This window comes from Rhinoderma darwinii, unplaced genomic scaffold, assembly GCF_050947455.1.
Source record: "Rhinoderma darwinii isolate aRhiDar2 unplaced genomic scaffold, aRhiDar2.hap1 Scaffold_446, whole genome shotgun sequence".
In the NCBI taxonomy this organism is placed as follows: domain Eukaryota; kingdom Metazoa; phylum Chordata; class Amphibia; order Anura; family Rhinodermatidae; genus Rhinoderma; species Rhinoderma darwinii.
In genome coordinates this window covers 182473-198380 of record NW_027463908.1, presented here as the reverse complement: position 1 = coordinate 198380, position 15908 = coordinate 182473, and the positions used below count along the sequence as shown (strand labels likewise).

The window sequence follows — 15908 nt, the reverse complement described above, 5'->3', positions numbered from 1 at the left end:
CTTTTGGAATCTGCTTTTAGTCAACACATAAGGAAAGGGTGCACCGGTCCTGGAAATACTGCAATACCAGGTCAATGCGTGGAGTGGACAGAGCAAGCTCTATTTCCATCTCCCTGTTCTAAAAATCCATTTAATATATGGTCCCCAGATAGGGGACGTATCAGATATTAAACTGATAAGAACAGATACTACACTTGATCTTAGCCAAAAGGCCGAGAAGCGATAACCCGAACGGGCCGCGCGTTGCCCGAGCCTGCCCGATACTGCTGTTCAGCCCTTGCAGCGATTCAGCCTACTTCTAGGCAATTCCATGGGGCCCTGCAGGCTCACACACTCACAGCTACACGGGAGGTGAATAAAGGCCGGAGAGGAAGCCAGACAGGATTTGCTTCTTTTGCTTGCACCACAATGCAGTGCTGAAAGAGGAGGAATCTACATAAAAACGCCTTCCTGGCAACGCCCAAATGCCCTGCTGCCATGCAGATAAACACTGGCAGCGGCAGCAAGTGCATGCCCACAGCCACCCCTTGTTCCTTCACACCTTGTATCAGCTGTAATCCAGTCCAGTCCAGTGCTGCCTGCTGAGCAGCACTGACCAACACTGCCTGGGCCCAGGCTTTTATCTCTGAGGCCCCATTATGATGTCAGAAAGCTGGCTCTGGAATCCTGAGGGCTCCACTATGACACGTGCAAAGTTCCGTCTGAACTTTATATAAGACGGTGAGGCTCAGTCAGTCACTCAGTGTTGCCTGAGAGGGCAACACTGCAACAGCCGGCCGCCAGGCTGTCTTTTTTTTGCACAGCTAGTTGCCTCCAGGAGGCCACAAGAGGGAGACAAGGGACTGCAAAATGGAAAATAGGCATCCACCAACTTTACAGACAACTTCTCCTTGCTCCTACAACCTCCATCCTTGCACAGTTTGTTATTCTTCTAGGTAACATAGTAACAAATCCAAATTGCTGCTCTCTTTGTAGGCAAGCAAGGCTTTGTTGCAACTGCAATTCTTACTTCTTCTTGAAATGTAGGGACGACAGTACATTCCATCACATCCATCTAGTGTACACAGGTAGGTCCATTGTGGCGGGCAGGCGAGCGGGCGGGCTGCTTTATTGGCTGTTTGCTGTTCCCCTACTCCACTCCACTATTTGACTGTTGTGCTGCATCAATCAATCAATCAATCAATCAATCAATCAATCAATCAATCAATCAGTGGCTGGCTCAGGTGCAGCTCTTTAACTTACCTAAAAGGGAGGGCGGAGAGAAGACAAGGAAGGTGAATGAGGTGTTCCAATGTGAAATGCCGGAAACACAGAAACACAGACGACACACAACAAGAGGTGGCAATCTATTCATTAATTGCATTTAATCAATGAGCTCATTATCACTCATGCATTGTCCAACAGGTGTTGAAATAATGGGATTAAAAGGGGAGATCCCTTCAGAAAGACAGAAACAATAGCAAAGACAAAAAACACTTTTGGAATCTGCTTTTAGTCAACACATAAGGAAAGGGTGCACCGGTCCTGGAAATACTGCAATACCAGGTCAATGCGTGGAGTGGACAGAGCAAGCTCTATTTCCATCTCCCTGTTCTAAAAATACATTTAATATATGGTCCCCAGATAGGGGACGTATCAGATATTAAACTGATAAGAACAGATACTACACTTGATCTTAGCCAAAAGGCCGAGAAGCGATAACTCGAACGGGCCGCGCGTTGCCCGAGCCTGCCCGATACTGCTGTTCAGCCCTTGCAGCGATTCAGCCTACTTCTAGGCAATTCCATGGGGCCCTGCAGGCTCACACACTCACAGCTACACGGGAGGTGAATAAAGGCCGGAGAGGAAGCCAGACAGGATTTGCTTCTTTTGCTTGCACCACAATGCAGTGCTGAAAGAGGAGGAATCTACATAAAAACGCCTTCCTGGCAACGCCCAAATGCCCTGCTGCCATGCAGATAAACACTGGCAGCGGCAGCAAGTGCATGCCCACAGCCACCCCTTGTTCCTTCACACCTTGTATCAGCTGTAATCCAGTCCAGTCCAGTGCTGCCTGCTGAGCAGCACTGACCAACACTGCCTGGGCCCAGGCTTTTATCTCTGAGGCCCCATTATGATGTCAGAAAGCTGGCTCTGGAATCCTGAGGGCTCCACTATGACACGTGCAAAGTTCCGTCTGAACTTTATATAAGACGGTGAGGCTCAGTCAGTCACTCAGTGTTGCCTGAGAGGGCAACACTGCAACAGCCGGCCGCCAGGCTGTCTTTTTTTTGCACAGCTAGTTGCCTCCAGGAGGCCACAAGAGGGAGACAAGGGACTGCAAAATGGAAAATAGGCATCCACCAACTTTACAGACAACTTCTCCTTGCTCCTACAACCTCCATCCTTGCACAGTTTGTTATTCTTCTAGGTAACATAGTAACAAATCCAAATTGCTGCTCTCTTTGTAGGCAAGCAAGGCTTTGTTGCAACTGCAATTCTTACTTCTTCTTGAAATGTAGGGACGACAGTACATTCCATCACATCCATCTAGTGTACACAGGTAGGTCCATTGTGGCGGGCAGGCGAGCGGGCGGGCTGCTTTATTGGCTGTTTGCTGTTCCCCTACTCCACTCCACTATTTGACTGTTGTGCTGCATCAATCAATCAATCAATCAATCAATCAATCAATCAATCAATCAATCAATCAATCAATCAGTGGCTGGCTCAGGTGCAGCTCTTTAACTTACCTAAAAGGGAGGGCGGAGAGAAGACAAGGAAGGTGAATGAGGTGTTCCAATGTGAAATGCCGGAAACACAGAAACACAGACGACACACAACAAGAGGTGGCAATCTATTCATTAATTGCATTTAATCAATGAGCTCATTATCACTCATGCATTGTCCAACAGGTGTTGAAATAATGGGATTAAAAGGGGAGATCCCTTCAGAAAGACAGAAACAATAGCAAAGACAAAAAACACTTTTGGAATCTGCTTTTAGTCAACACATAAGGAAAGGGTGCACCGGTCCTGGAAATACTGCAATACCAGGTCAATGCGTGGAGTGGACAGAGCAAGCTCTATTTCCATCTCCCTGTTCTAAAAATCCATTTAATATATGGTCCCCAGATAGGGGACGTATCAGATATTAAACTGATAAGAACAGATACTACACTTGATCTTAGCCAAAAGGCCGAGAAGCGATAACCCGAACGGGCCGCGCGTTGCCCGAGCCTGCCCGATACTGCTGTTCAGCCCTTGCAGCGATTCAGCCTACTTCTAGGCAATTCCATGGGGCCCTGCAGGCTCACACACTCACAGCTACACGGGAGGTGAATAAAGGCCGGAGAGGAAGCCAGACAGGATTTGCTTCTTTTGCTTGCACCACAATGCAGTGCTGAAAGAGGAGGAATCTACATAAAAACGCCTTCCTGGCAACGCCCAAATGCCCTGCTGCCATGCAGATAAACACTGGCAGCGGCAGCAAGTGCATGCCCACAGCCACCCCTTGTTCCTTCACACCTTGTATCAGCTGTAATCCAGTCCAGTCCAGTGCTGCCTGCTGAGCAGCACTGACCAACACTGCCTGGGCCCAGGCTTTTATCTCTGAGGCCCCATTATGATGTCAGAAAGCTGGCTCTGGAATCCTGAGGGCTCCACTATGACACGTGCAAAGTTCCGTCTGAACTTTATATAAGACGGTGAGGCTCAGTCAGTCACTCAGTGTTGCCTGAGAGGGCAACACTGCAACAGCCGGCCGCCAGGCTGTCTTTTTTTTGCACAGCTAGTTGCCTCCAGGAGGCCACAAGAGGGAGACAAGGGACTGCAAAATGGAAAATAGGCATCCACCAACTTTACAGACAACTTCTCCTTGCTCCTACAACCTCCATCCTTGCACAGTTTGTTATTCTTCTAGGTAACATAGTAACAAATCCAAATTGCTGCTCTCTTTGTAGGCAAGCAAGGCTTTGTTGCAACTGCAATTCTTACTTCTTCTTGAAATGTAGGGACGACAGTACATTCCATCACATCCATCTAGTGTACACAGGTAGGTCCATTGTGGCGGGCAGGCGAGCGGGCGGGCTGCTTTATTGGGTGTTTGCTGTTCCCCTACTCCACTCCACTATTTGACTGTTGTGCTGCATCAATCAATCAATCAATCAATCAATCAATCAATCAATCAATCAATCAATCAATCAATCAATCAGTGGCTGGCTCAGGTGCAGCTCTTTAACTTACCTAAAAGGGAGGGCGGAGAGAAGACAAGGAAGGTGAATGAGGTGTTCCAATGTGAAATGCCGGAAACACAGAAACACAGACGACACACAACAAGAGGTGGCAATCTATTCATTAATTGCATTTAATCAATGAGCTCATTATCACTCATGCATTGTCCAACAGGTGTTGAAATAATGGGATTAAAAGGGGAGATCCCTTCAGAAAGACAGAAACAATAGCAAAGACAAAAAACACTTTTGGAATCTGCTTTTAGTCAACACATAAGGAAAGGGTGCACCGGTCCTGGAAATACTGCAATACCAGGTCAATGCGTGGAGTGGACAGAGCAAGCTCTATTTCCATCTCCCTGTTCTAAAAATCCATTTAATATATGGTCCCCAGATAGGGGACGTATCAGATATTAAACTGATAAGAACAGATACTACACTTGATCTTAGCCAAAAGGCCGAGAAGCGATAACCCGAACGGGCCGCGCGTTGCCCGAGCCTGCCCGATACTGCTGTTCAGCCCTTGCAGCGATTCAGCCTACTTCTAGGCAATTCCATGGGGCCCTGCAGGCTCACACACTCACAGCTACACGGGAGGTGAATAAAGGCCGGAGAGGAAGCCAGACAGGATTTGCTTCTTTTGCTTGCACCACAATGCAGTGCTGAAAGAGGAGGAATCTACATAAAAACGCCTTCCTGGCAACGCCCAAATGCCCTGCTGCCATGCAGATAAACACTGGCAGCGGCAGCAAGTGCATGCCCACAGCCACCCCTTGTTCCTTCACACCTTGTATCAGCTGTAATCCAGTCCAGTCCAGTGCTGCCTGCTGAGCAGCACTGACCAACACTGCCTGGGCCCAGGCTTTTATCTCTGAGGCCCCATTATGATGTCAGAAAGCTGGCTCTGGAATCCTGAGGGCTCCACTATGACACGTGCAAAGTTCCGTCTGAACTTTATATAAGACGGTGAGGCTCAGTCAGTCACTCAGTGTTGCCTGAGAGGGCAACACTGCAACAGCCGGCCGCCAGGCTGTCTTTTTTTTGCACAGCTAGTTGCCTCCAGGAGGCCACAAGAGGGAGACAAGGGACTGCAAAATGGAAAATAGGCATCCACCAACTTTACAGACAACTTCTCCTTGCTCCTACAACCTCCATCCTTGCACAGTTTGTTATTCTTCTAGGTAACAAAGTAACAAATCCAAATTGCTGCTCTCTTTGTAGGCAAGCAAGGCTTTGTTGCAACTGCAATTCTTACTTCTTCTTGAAATGTAGGGACGACAGTACATTCCATCACATCCATCTAGTGTACACAGGTAGGTCCATTGTGGCGGGCAGGCGAGCGGGCGGGCTGCTTTATTGGCTGTTTGCTGTTCCCTACTCCACTCCACTATTTGACTGTTGTGCTGCATCAATCAATCAATCAATCAATCAATCAATCAATCAATCAATCAATCAATCAATCAATCAATCAATCAATCAATCAGTGGCTGGCTCAGGTGCAGCTCTTTAACTTACCTAAAAGGGAGGGCGGAGAGAAGACAAGGAAGGTGAATGAGGTGTTCCAATGTGAAATGCCGGAAACACAGAAACACAGACGACACACAACAAGAGGTGGCAATCTATTCATTAATTGCATTTAATCAATGAGCTCATTATCACTCATGCATTGTCCAACAGGTGTTGAAATAATGGGATTAAAAGGGGAGATCCCTTCAGAAAGACAGAAACAATAGCAAAGACAAAAAACACTTTTGGAATCTGCTTTTAGTCAACACATAAGGAAAGGGTGCACCGGTCCTGGAAATACTGCAATACCAGGTCAATGCGTGGAGTGGACAGAGCAAGCTCTATTTCCATCTCCCTGTTCTAAAAATCCATTTAATATATGGTCCCCAGATAGGGGACGTATCAGATATTAAACTGATAAGAACAGATACTACACTTGATCTTAGCCAAAAGGCCGAGAAGCGATAACCCGAACGGGCCGCGCGTTGCCCGAGCCTGCCCGATACTGCTGTTCAGCCCTTGCAGCGATTCAGCCTACTTCTAGGCAATTCCATGGGGCCCTGCAGGCTCACACACTCACAGCTACACGGGAGGTGAATAAAGGCCGGAGAGGAAGCCAGACAGGATTTGCTTCTTTTGCTTGCACCACAATGCAGTGCTGAAAGAGGAGGAATCTACATAAAAACGCCTTCCTGGCAACGCCCAAATGCCCTGCTGCCATGCAGATAAACACTGGCAGCGGCAGCAAGTGCATGCCCACAGCCACCCCTTGTTCCTTCACACCTTGTATCAGCTGTAATCCAGTCCAGTCCAGTGCTGCCTGCTGAGCAGCACTGACCAACACTGCCTGGGCCCAGGCTTTTATCTCTGAGGCCCCATTATGATGTCAGAAAGCTGGCTCTGGAATCCTGAGGGCTCCACTATGACACGTGCAAAGTTCCGTCTGAACTTTATATAAGACGGTGAGGCTCAGTCAGTCACTCAGTGTTGCCTGAGAGGGCAACACTGCAACAGCCGGCCGCCAGGCTGTCTTTTTTTTGCACAGCTAGTTGCCTCCAGGAGGCCACAAGAGGGAGACAAGGGACTGCAAAATGGAAAATAGGCATCCACCAACTTTACAGACAACTTCTCCTTGCTCCTACAACCTCCATCCTTGCACAGTTTGTTATTCTTCTAGGTAACATAGTAACAAATCCAAATTGCTGCTCTCTTTGTAGGCAAGCAAGGCTTTGTTGCAACTGCAATTCTTACTTCTTCTTGAAATGTAGGGACGACAGTACATTCCATCACATCCATCTAGTGTACACAGGTAGGTCCATTGTGGCGGGCAGGCGAGCGGGCGGGCTGCTTTATTGGCTGTTTGCTGTTCCCCTACTCCACTCCACTATTTGACTGTTGTGCTGCATCAATCAATCAATCAATCAATCAATCAATCAATCAATCAATCAATCAGTGGCTGGCTCAGGTGCAGCTCTTTAACTTACCTAAAAGGGAGGGCGGAGAGAAGACAAGGAAGGTGAATGAGGTGTTCCAATGTGAAATGCCGGAAACACAGAAACACAGACGACACACAACAAGAGGTGGCAATCTATTCATTAATTGCATTTAATCAATGAGCTCATTATCACTCATGCATTGTCCAACAGGTGTTGAAATAATGGGATTAAAAGGGGAGATCCCTTCAGAAAGACAGAAACAATAGCAAAGACAAAAAAACACTTTTGGAATCTGTTTTTAGTCAACACATAAGGAAAGGGTGCACCGGTCCTGGAAATACTGCAATACCAGGTCAATGCGTGGAGTGGACAGAGCAAGCTCTATTTCCATCTCCCTGTTCTAAAAATCCATTTAATATATGGTCCCCAGATAGGGGACGTATCAGATATTAAACTGATAAGAACAGATACTACACTTGATCTTAGCCAAAAGGCCGAGAAGCGATAACCCGAACGGGCCGCGCGTTGCCCGAGCCTGCCCGATACTGCTGTTCAGCCCTTGCAGCGATTCAGCCTACTTCTAGGCAATTCCATGGGGCCCTGCAGGCTCACACACTCACAGCTACACGGGAGGTGAATAAAGGCCGGAGAGGAAGCCAGACAGGATTTGCTTCTTTTGCTTGCACCACAATGCAGTGCTGAAAGAGGAGGAATCTACATAAAAACGCCTTCCTGGCAACGCCCAAATGCCCTGCTGCCATGCAGATAAACACTGGCAGCGGCAGCAAGTGCATGCCCACAGCCACCCCTTGTTCCTTCACACCTTGTATCAGCTGTAATCCAGTCCAGTCCAGTGCTGCCTGCTGAGCAGCACTGACCAACACTGCCTGGGCCCAGGCTTTTATCTCTGAGGCCCCATTATGATGTCAGAAAGCTGGCTCTGGAATCCTGAGGGCTCCACTATGACACGTGCAAAGTTCCGTCTGAACTTTATATAAGACGGTGAGGCTCAGTCAGTCACTCAGTGTTGCCTGAGAGGGCAACACTGCAACAGCCGGCCGCCAGGCTGTCTTTTTTTTGCACAGCTAGTTGCCTCCAGGAGGCCACAAGAGGGAGACAAGGGACTGCAAAATGGAAAATAGGCATCCACCAACTTTACAGACAACTTCTCCTTGCTCCTACAACCTCCATCCTTGCACAGTTTGTTATTCTTCTAGGTAACATAGTAACAAATCCAAATTGCTGCTCTCTTTGTAGGCAAGCAAGGCTTTGTTGCAACTGCAATTCTTACTTCTTCTTGAAATGTAGGGACGACAGTACATTCCATCACATCCATCTAGTGTACACAGGTAGGTCCATTGTGGCGGGCAGGCGAGCGGGCGGGCTGCTTTATTGGCTGTTTGCTGTTCCCCTACTCGACTCCACTATTTGACTGTTGTGCTGCATCAATCAATCAATCAATCAATCAATCAATCAATCAATCAGTGGCTGGCTCAGGTGCAGCTCTTTAACTTACCTAAAAGGGAGGGCGGAGAGAAGACAAGGAAGGTGAATGAGGTGTTCCAATGTGAAATGCCGGAAACACAGAAACACAGACGACACACAACAAGAGGTGGCAATCTATTCATTAATTGCATTTAATCAATGAGCTCATTATCACTCATGCATTGTCCAACAGGTGTTGAAATAATGGGATTAAAAGGGGAGATCCCTTCATGAAGACAGAAACAATAGCAAAGACAAAAAACACTTTTGGAATCTGCTTTTAGTCAACACATAAGGAAAGGGTGCACCGGTCCTGGAAATACTGCAATACCAGGTCAATGCGTGGAGTGGACAGAGCAAGCTCTATTTCCATCTCCCTGTTCTAAAAATCCATTTAATATATGGTCCCCAGATAGGGGACGTATCAGATATTAAACTGATAAGAACAGATACTACACTTGATCTTAGCCAAAAGGCCGAGAAGCGATAACCCGAACGGGCCGCGCGTTGCCCGAGCCTGCCCGATACTGCTGTTCAGCCCTTGCAGCGATTCAGCCTACTTCTAGGCAATTCCATGGGGCCCTGCAGGCTCACACACTCACAGCTACACGGGAGGTGAATAAAGGCCGGAGAGGAAGCCAGACAGGATTTGCTTCTTTTGCTTGCACCACAATGCAGTGCTGAAAGAGGAGGAATCTACATAAAAACGCCTTCCTGGCAACGCCCAAATGCCCTGCTGCCATGCAGATAAACACTGGCAGCGGCAGCAAGTGCATGCCCACAGCCACCCCTTGTTCCTTCACACCTTGTATCAGCTGTAATCCAGTCCAGTCCAGTGCTGCCTGCTGAGCAGCACTGACCAACACTGCCTGGGCCCAGGCTTTTATCTCTGAGGCCCCATTATGATGTCAGAAAGCTGGCTCTGGAATCCTGAGGGCTCCACTATGACACGTGCAAAGTTCCGTCTGAACTTTATATAAGACGGTGAGGCTCAGTCAGTCACTCAGTGTTGCCTGAGAGGGCAACACTGCAACAGCCGGCCGCCAGGCTGTCTTTTTTTTGCACAGCTAGTTGCCTCCAGGAGGCCACAAGAGGGAGACAAGGGACTGCAAAATGGAAAATAGGCATCCACCAACTTTACAGACAACTTCTCCTTGCTCCTACAACCTCCATCCTTGCACAGTTTGTTATTCTTCTAGGTAACATAGTAACAAATCCAAATTGCTGCTCTCTTTGTAGGCAAGCAAGGCTTTGTTGCAACTGCAATTCTTACTTCTTCTTGAAATGTAGGGACGACAGTACATTCCATCACATCCATCTAGTGTACACAGGTAGGTCCATTGTGGCGGGCAGGCGAGCGGGCGGGCTGCTTTATTGGCTGTTTGCTGTTCCCCTACTCCACTCCACTATTTGACTGTTGTGCTGCATCAATCAATCAATCAATCAATCAATCAATCAATCAATCAATCAATCAATCAATCAGTGGCTGGCTCAGGTGCAGCTCTTTAACTTACCTAAAAGGGAGGGCGGAGAGAAGACAAGGAAGGTGAATGAGGTGTTCCAATGTGAAATGCCGGAAACACAGAAACACAGACGACACACAACAAGAGGTGGCAATCTATTCATTAATTGCATTTAATCAATGAGCTCATTATCACTCATGCATTGTCCAACAGGTGTTGAAATAATGGGATTAAAAGGGGAGATCCCTTCAGAAAGACAGAAACAATAGCAAAGACAAAAAACACTTTTGGAATCTGCTTTTAGTCAACACATAAGGAAAGGGTGCACCGGTCCTGGAAATACTGCAATACCAGGTCAATGCGTGGAGTGGACAGAGCAAGCTCTATTTCCATCTCCCTGTTCTAAAAATCCATTTAATATATGGTCCCCAGATAGGGGACGTATCAGATATTAAACTGATAAGAACAGATACTACACTTGATCTTAGCCAAAAGGCCGAGAAGCGATAACCCGAACGGGCCGCGCGTTGCCCGAGCCTGCCCGATACTGCTGTTCAGCCCTTGCAGCGATTCAGCCTACTTCTAGGCAATTCCATGGGGCCCTGCAGGCTCACACACTCACAGCTACACGGGAGGTGAATAAAGGCCGGAGAGGAAGCCAGACAGGATTTGCTTCTTTTGCTTGCACCACAATGCAGTGCTGAAAGAGGAGGAATCTACATAAAAACGCCTTCCTGGCAACGCCCAAATGCCCTGCTGCCATGCAGATAAACACTGGCAGCGGCAGCAAGTGCATGCCCACAGCCACCCCTTGTTCCTTCACACCTTGTATCAGCTGTAATCCAGTCCAGTCCAGTGCTGCCTGCTGAGCAGCACTGACCAACACTGCCTGGGCCCAGGCTTTTATCTCTGAGGCCCCATTATGATGTCAGAAAGCTGGCTCTGGAATCCTGAGGGCTCCACTATGACACGTGCAAAGTTCTGTCTGAACTTTATATAAGACGGTGAGGCTCAGTCAGTCACTCAGTGTTGCCTGAGAGGGCAACACTGCAACAGCCGGCCGCCAGGCTGTCTTTTTTTTGCACAGCTAGTTGCCTCCAGGAGGCCACAAGAGGGAGACAAGGGACTGCAAAATGGAAAATAGGCATCCACCAACTTTACAGACAACTTCTCCTTGCTCCTACAACCTCCATCCTTGCACAGTTTGTTATTCTTCTAGGTAACATAGTAACAAATCCAAATTGCTGCTCTCTTTGTAGGCAAGCAAGGCTTTGTTGCAACTGCAATTCTTACTTCTTCTTGAAATGTAGGGACGACAGTACATTCCATCACATCCATCTAGTGTACACAGGTAGGTCCATTGTGGCGGGCAGGCGAGCGGGCGGGCTGCTTTATTGGCTGTTTGCTGTTCCCCTACTCCACTCCACTATTTGACTGTTGTGCTGCATCAATCAATCAATCAATCAATCAATCAATCAATCAATCAATCAATCAATCAATCAATCAGTGGCTGGCTCAGGTGCAGCTCTTTAACTTACCTAAAAGGGAGGGCGGAGAGAAGACAAGGAAGGTGAATGAGGTGTTCCAATGTGAAATGCCGGAAACACAGAAACACAGACGACACACAACAAGAGGTGGCAATCTATTCATTAATTGCATTTAATCAATGAGCTCATTATCACTCATGCATTGTCCAACAGGTGTTGAAATAATGGGATTAAAAGGGGAGATCCCTTCAGAAAGACAGAAACAATAGCAAAGACAAAAAACACTTTTGGAATCTGCTTTTAGTCAACACATAAGGAAAGGGTGCACCGGTCCTGGAAATACTGCAATACCAGGTCAATGCGTGGAGTGGACAGAGCAAGCTCTATTTCCATCTCCCTGTTCTAAAAATCCATTTAATATATGGTCCCCAGATAGGGGACGTATCAGATATTAAACTGATAAGAACAGATACTACACTTGATCTTAGCCAAAAGGCCGAGAAGCGATAACCCGAACGGGCCGCGCGTTGCCCGAGCCTGCCCGATACTGCTGTTCAGCCCTTGCAGCGATTCAGCCTACTTCTAGGCAATTCCATGGGGCCCTGCAGGCTCACACACTCACAGCTACACGGGAGGTGAATAAAGGCCGGAGAGGAAGCCAGACAGGATTTGCTTATTTTGCTTGCACCACAATGCAGTGCTGAAAGAGGAGGAATCTACATAAAAACGCCTTCCTGGCAACGCCCAAATGCCCTGCTGCCATGCAGATAAACACTGGCAGCGGCAGCAAGTGCATGCCCACAGCCACCCCTTGTTCCTTCACACCTTGTATCAGCTGTAATCCAGTCCAGTCCAGTGCTGCCTGCTGAGCAGCACTGACCAACACTGCCTGGGCCCAGGCTTTTATCTCTGAGGCCCCATTATGATGTCAGAAAGCTGGCTCTGGAATCCTGAGGGCTCCACTATGACACGTGCAAAGTTCCGTCTGAACTTTATATAAGACGGTGAGGCTCAGTCAGTCACTCAGTGTTGCCTGAGAGGGCAACACTGCAACAGCCGGCCGCCAGGCTGTCTTTTTTTTGCACAGCTAGTTGCCTCCAGGAGGCCACAAGAGGGAGACAAGGGACTGCAAAATGGAAAATAGGCATCCACCAACTTTACAGACAACTTCTCCTTGCTCCTACAACCTCCATCCTTGCACAGTTTGTTATTCTTCTAGGTAACATAGTAACAAATCCAAATTGCTGCTCTCTTTGTAGGCAAGCAAGGCTTTGTTGCAACTGCAATTCTTACTTCTTCTTGAAATGTAGGGACGACAGTACATTCCATCACATCCATCTAGTGTACACAGGTAGGTCCATTGTGGCGGGCAGGCGAGCGGGCGGGCTGCTTTATTGGCTGTTTGCTGTTCCCCTACTCCACTCCACTATTTGACTGTTGTGCTGCATCAATCAATCAATCAATCAATCAATCAATCAATCAATCAATCAATCAATCAATCAATCAGTGGCTGGCTCAGGTGCAGCTCTTTAACTTACCTAAAAGGGAGGGCGGAGAGAAGACAAGGAAGGTGAATGAGGTGTTCCAATGTGAAATGCCGGAAACACAGAAACACAGACGACACACAACAAGAGGTGGCAATCTATTCATTAATTGCATTTAATCAATGAGCTCATTATCACTCATGCATTGTCCAACAGGTGTTGAAATAATGGGATTAAAAGGGGAGATCCCTTCAGAAAGACAGAAACAATAGCAAAGACAAAAAACACTTTTGGAATCTGCTTTTAGTCAACACATAAGGAAAGGGTGCACCGGTCCTGGAAATACTGCAATACCAGGTCAATGCGTGGAGTGGACAGAGCAAGCTCTATTTCCATCTCCCTGTTCTAAAAATCCATTTAATATATGGTCCCCAGATAGGGGACGTATCAGATATTAAACTGATAAGAACAGATACTACACTTGATCTTAGCCAAAAGGCCGAGAAGCGATAACCCGAACGGGCCGCGCGTTGCCCGAGCCTGCCCGATACTGCTGTTCAGCCCTTGCAGCGATTCAGCCTACTTCGAGGCAATTCCATGGGGCCCTGCAGGCTCACACACTCACAGCTACACGGGAGGTGAATAAAGGCCGGAGAGGAAGCCAGACAGGATTTGCTTCTTTTGCTTGCACCACAATGCAGTGCTGAAAGAGGAGGAATCTACATAAAAACGCCTTCCTGGCAACGCCCAAATGCCCTGCTGCCATGCAGATAAACACTGGCAGCGGCAGCAAGTGCATGCCCACAGCCACCCCTTGTTCCTTCACACCTTGTATCAGCTGTAATCCAGTCCAGTCCAGTGCTGCCTGCTGAGCAGCACTGACCAACACTGCCTGGGCCCAGGCTTTTATCTCTGAGGCCCCATTATGATGTCAGAAAGCTGGCTCTGGAATCCTGAGGGCTCCACTATGACACGTGCAAAGTTCCGTCTGAACTTTATATAAGACGGTGAGGCTCAGTCAGTCACTCAGTGTTGCCTGAGAGGGCAACACTGCAACAGCCGGCCGCCAGGCTGTCTTTTTTTTGCACAGCTAGTTGCCTCCAGGAGGCCACAAGAGGGAGACAAGGGACTGCAAAATGGAAAATAGGCATCCACCAACTTTACAGACAACTTCTCCTTGCTCCTACAACCTCCATCCTTGCACAGTTTGTTATTCTTCTAGGTAACATAGTAACAAATCCAAATTGCTGCTCTCTTTGTAGGCAAGCAAGGCTTTGTTGCAACTGCAATTCTTACTTCTTCTTGAAATGTAGGGACGACAGTACATTCCATCACATCCATCTAGTGTACACAGGTAGGTCCATTGTGGCGGGCAGGCGAGCGGGCGGGCTGCTTTATTGGCTGTTTGCTGTTCCCCTACTCCACTCCACTATTTGACTGTTGTGCTGCATCAATCAATCAATCAATCAATCAATCAATCAATCAATCAATCAATCAGTGGCTGGCTCAGGTGCAGCTCTTTAACTTACCTAAAAGGGAGGGCGGAGAGAAGACAAGGAAGGTGAATGAGGTGTTCCAATGTGAAATGCCGGAAACACAGAAACACAGACGACACACAACAAGAGGTGGCAATCTATTCATTAATTGCATTTAATCAATGAGCTCATTATCACTCATGCATTGTCCAACAGGTGTTGAAATAATGGGATTAAAAGGGGAGATCCCTTCAGAAAGACAGAAACAATAGCAAAGACAAAAAACACTTTTGGAATCTGCTTTTAGTCAACACATAAGGAAAGGGTGCACCGGTCCTGGAAATACTGCAATACCAGGTCAATGCGTGGAGTGGACAGAGCAAGCTCTATTTCCATCTCCCTGTTCTAAAAATCCATTTAATATATGGTCCCCAGATAGGGGACGTATCAGATATTAAACTGATAAGAACAGATACTACACTTGATCTTAGCCAAAAGGCCGAGAAGCGATAACCCGAACGGGCCGCGCGTTGCCCGAGCCTGCCCGATACTGCTGTTCAGCCCTTGCAGCGATTCAGCCTACTTCTAGGCAATTCCATGGGGCCCTGCAGGCTCACACACTCACAGCTACACGGGAGGTGAATAAAGGCCGGAGAGGAAGCCAGACAGGATTTGCTTCTTTTGCTTGCACCACAATGCAGTGCTGAAAGAGGAGGAATCTACATAAAAACGCCTTCCTGGCAACGCCCAAATGCCCTGCTGCCATGCAGATAAACACTGGCAGCGGCAGCAAGTAAGTGCATGCCCACAGCCACCCCTTGTTCCTTCACACCTTGTATCAGCTGTAATCCAGTCCAGTCCAGTGCTGCCTGCTGAGCAGCACTGACCAACACTGCCTGGGCCCAGGCTTTTATCTCTGAGGCCCCATTATGATGTCAGAAAGCTGGCTCTGGAATCCTGAGGGCTCCACTATGACACGTGCAAAGTTCCGTCTGAACTTTATATAAGACGGTGAGGCTCAGTCAGTCACTCAGTGTTGCCTGAGAGGGCAACACTGCAACAGCCGGCCGCCAGGCTGTCTTTTTTTTGCACAGCTAGTTGCCTCCAGGAGGCCACAAGAGGGAGACAAGGGACTGCAAAATGGAAAATAGGCATCCACCAACTTTACAGACAACTTCTCCTTGCTCCTACAACCTCCATCCTTGCACAGTTTGTTATTCTTCTAGGTAACATAGTAACAAATCCAAATTGCTGCTCTCTTTGTAGGCAAGCAAGGCTTTGTTGCAACTGCAATTCTTACTTCTTCTTGAAATGTAGGGACGACAGTACATTCCATCACATCCATCTAGTGTACACAGGTAGGTC

General features: G+C 47.8%; 11 non-coding genes across 11 annotated transcripts; all 11 read right to left on the bottom strand.

Annotated features, from left to right (window-relative positions):
- Positions 1-33: 33 nt before the first annotated feature.
- On the bottom strand, positions 34-224 carry LOC142715987 (U2 spliceosomal RNA). Its single transcript, XR_012871296.1, has one exon. It is a non-coding gene; the product is annotated as a U2 spliceosomal RNA (small nuclear RNA).
- Positions 225-1508: 1284 nt separating this feature from the next.
- On the bottom strand, positions 1509-1699 carry LOC142716021 (U2 spliceosomal RNA). The gene has a single exon (XR_012871327.1). It is a non-coding gene; the product is annotated as a U2 spliceosomal RNA (small nuclear RNA).
- Positions 1700-2995: 1296 nt separating this feature from the next.
- Positions 2996-3186, bottom strand: LOC142715986 (U2 spliceosomal RNA). The gene has a single exon (XR_012871295.1). It is a non-coding gene; the product is annotated as a U2 spliceosomal RNA (small nuclear RNA).
- A 1300-nt stretch (positions 3187-4486) lies between these two features.
- Positions 4487-4677, bottom strand: LOC142715985 (U2 spliceosomal RNA). The gene has a single exon (XR_012871294.1). It is a non-coding gene; the product is annotated as a U2 spliceosomal RNA (small nuclear RNA).
- Positions 4678-5988: 1311 nt separating this feature from the next.
- Positions 5989-6179, bottom strand: LOC142715984 (U2 spliceosomal RNA). The gene has a single exon (XR_012871293.1). It is a non-coding gene; the product is annotated as a U2 spliceosomal RNA (small nuclear RNA).
- A 1285-nt stretch (positions 6180-7464) lies between these two features.
- LOC142715983 (U2 spliceosomal RNA) lies at positions 7465-7655 on the bottom strand. Its single transcript, XR_012871292.1, has one exon. It is a non-coding gene; the product is annotated as a U2 spliceosomal RNA (small nuclear RNA).
- Positions 7656-8931: 1276 nt separating this feature from the next.
- Positions 8932-9122, bottom strand: LOC142715980 (U2 spliceosomal RNA). The gene has a single exon (XR_012871291.1). It is a non-coding gene; the product is annotated as a U2 spliceosomal RNA (small nuclear RNA).
- Positions 9123-10414: 1292 nt separating this feature from the next.
- On the bottom strand, positions 10415-10605 carry LOC142715979 (U2 spliceosomal RNA). Its single transcript, XR_012871290.1, has one exon. It is a non-coding gene; the product is annotated as a U2 spliceosomal RNA (small nuclear RNA).
- A 1296-nt stretch (positions 10606-11901) lies between these two features.
- On the bottom strand, positions 11902-12092 carry LOC142715978 (U2 spliceosomal RNA). Its single transcript, XR_012871289.1, has one exon. It is a non-coding gene; the product is annotated as a U2 spliceosomal RNA (small nuclear RNA).
- Positions 12093-13388: 1296 nt separating this feature from the next.
- On the bottom strand, positions 13389-13579 carry LOC142715976 (U2 spliceosomal RNA). Its single transcript, XR_012871287.1, has one exon. It is a non-coding gene; the product is annotated as a U2 spliceosomal RNA (small nuclear RNA).
- A 1284-nt stretch (positions 13580-14863) lies between these two features.
- LOC142715975 (U2 spliceosomal RNA) lies at positions 14864-15054 on the bottom strand. Its single transcript, XR_012871286.1, has one exon. It is a non-coding gene; the product is annotated as a U2 spliceosomal RNA (small nuclear RNA).
- Positions 15055-15908: the final 854 nt, after the last annotated feature.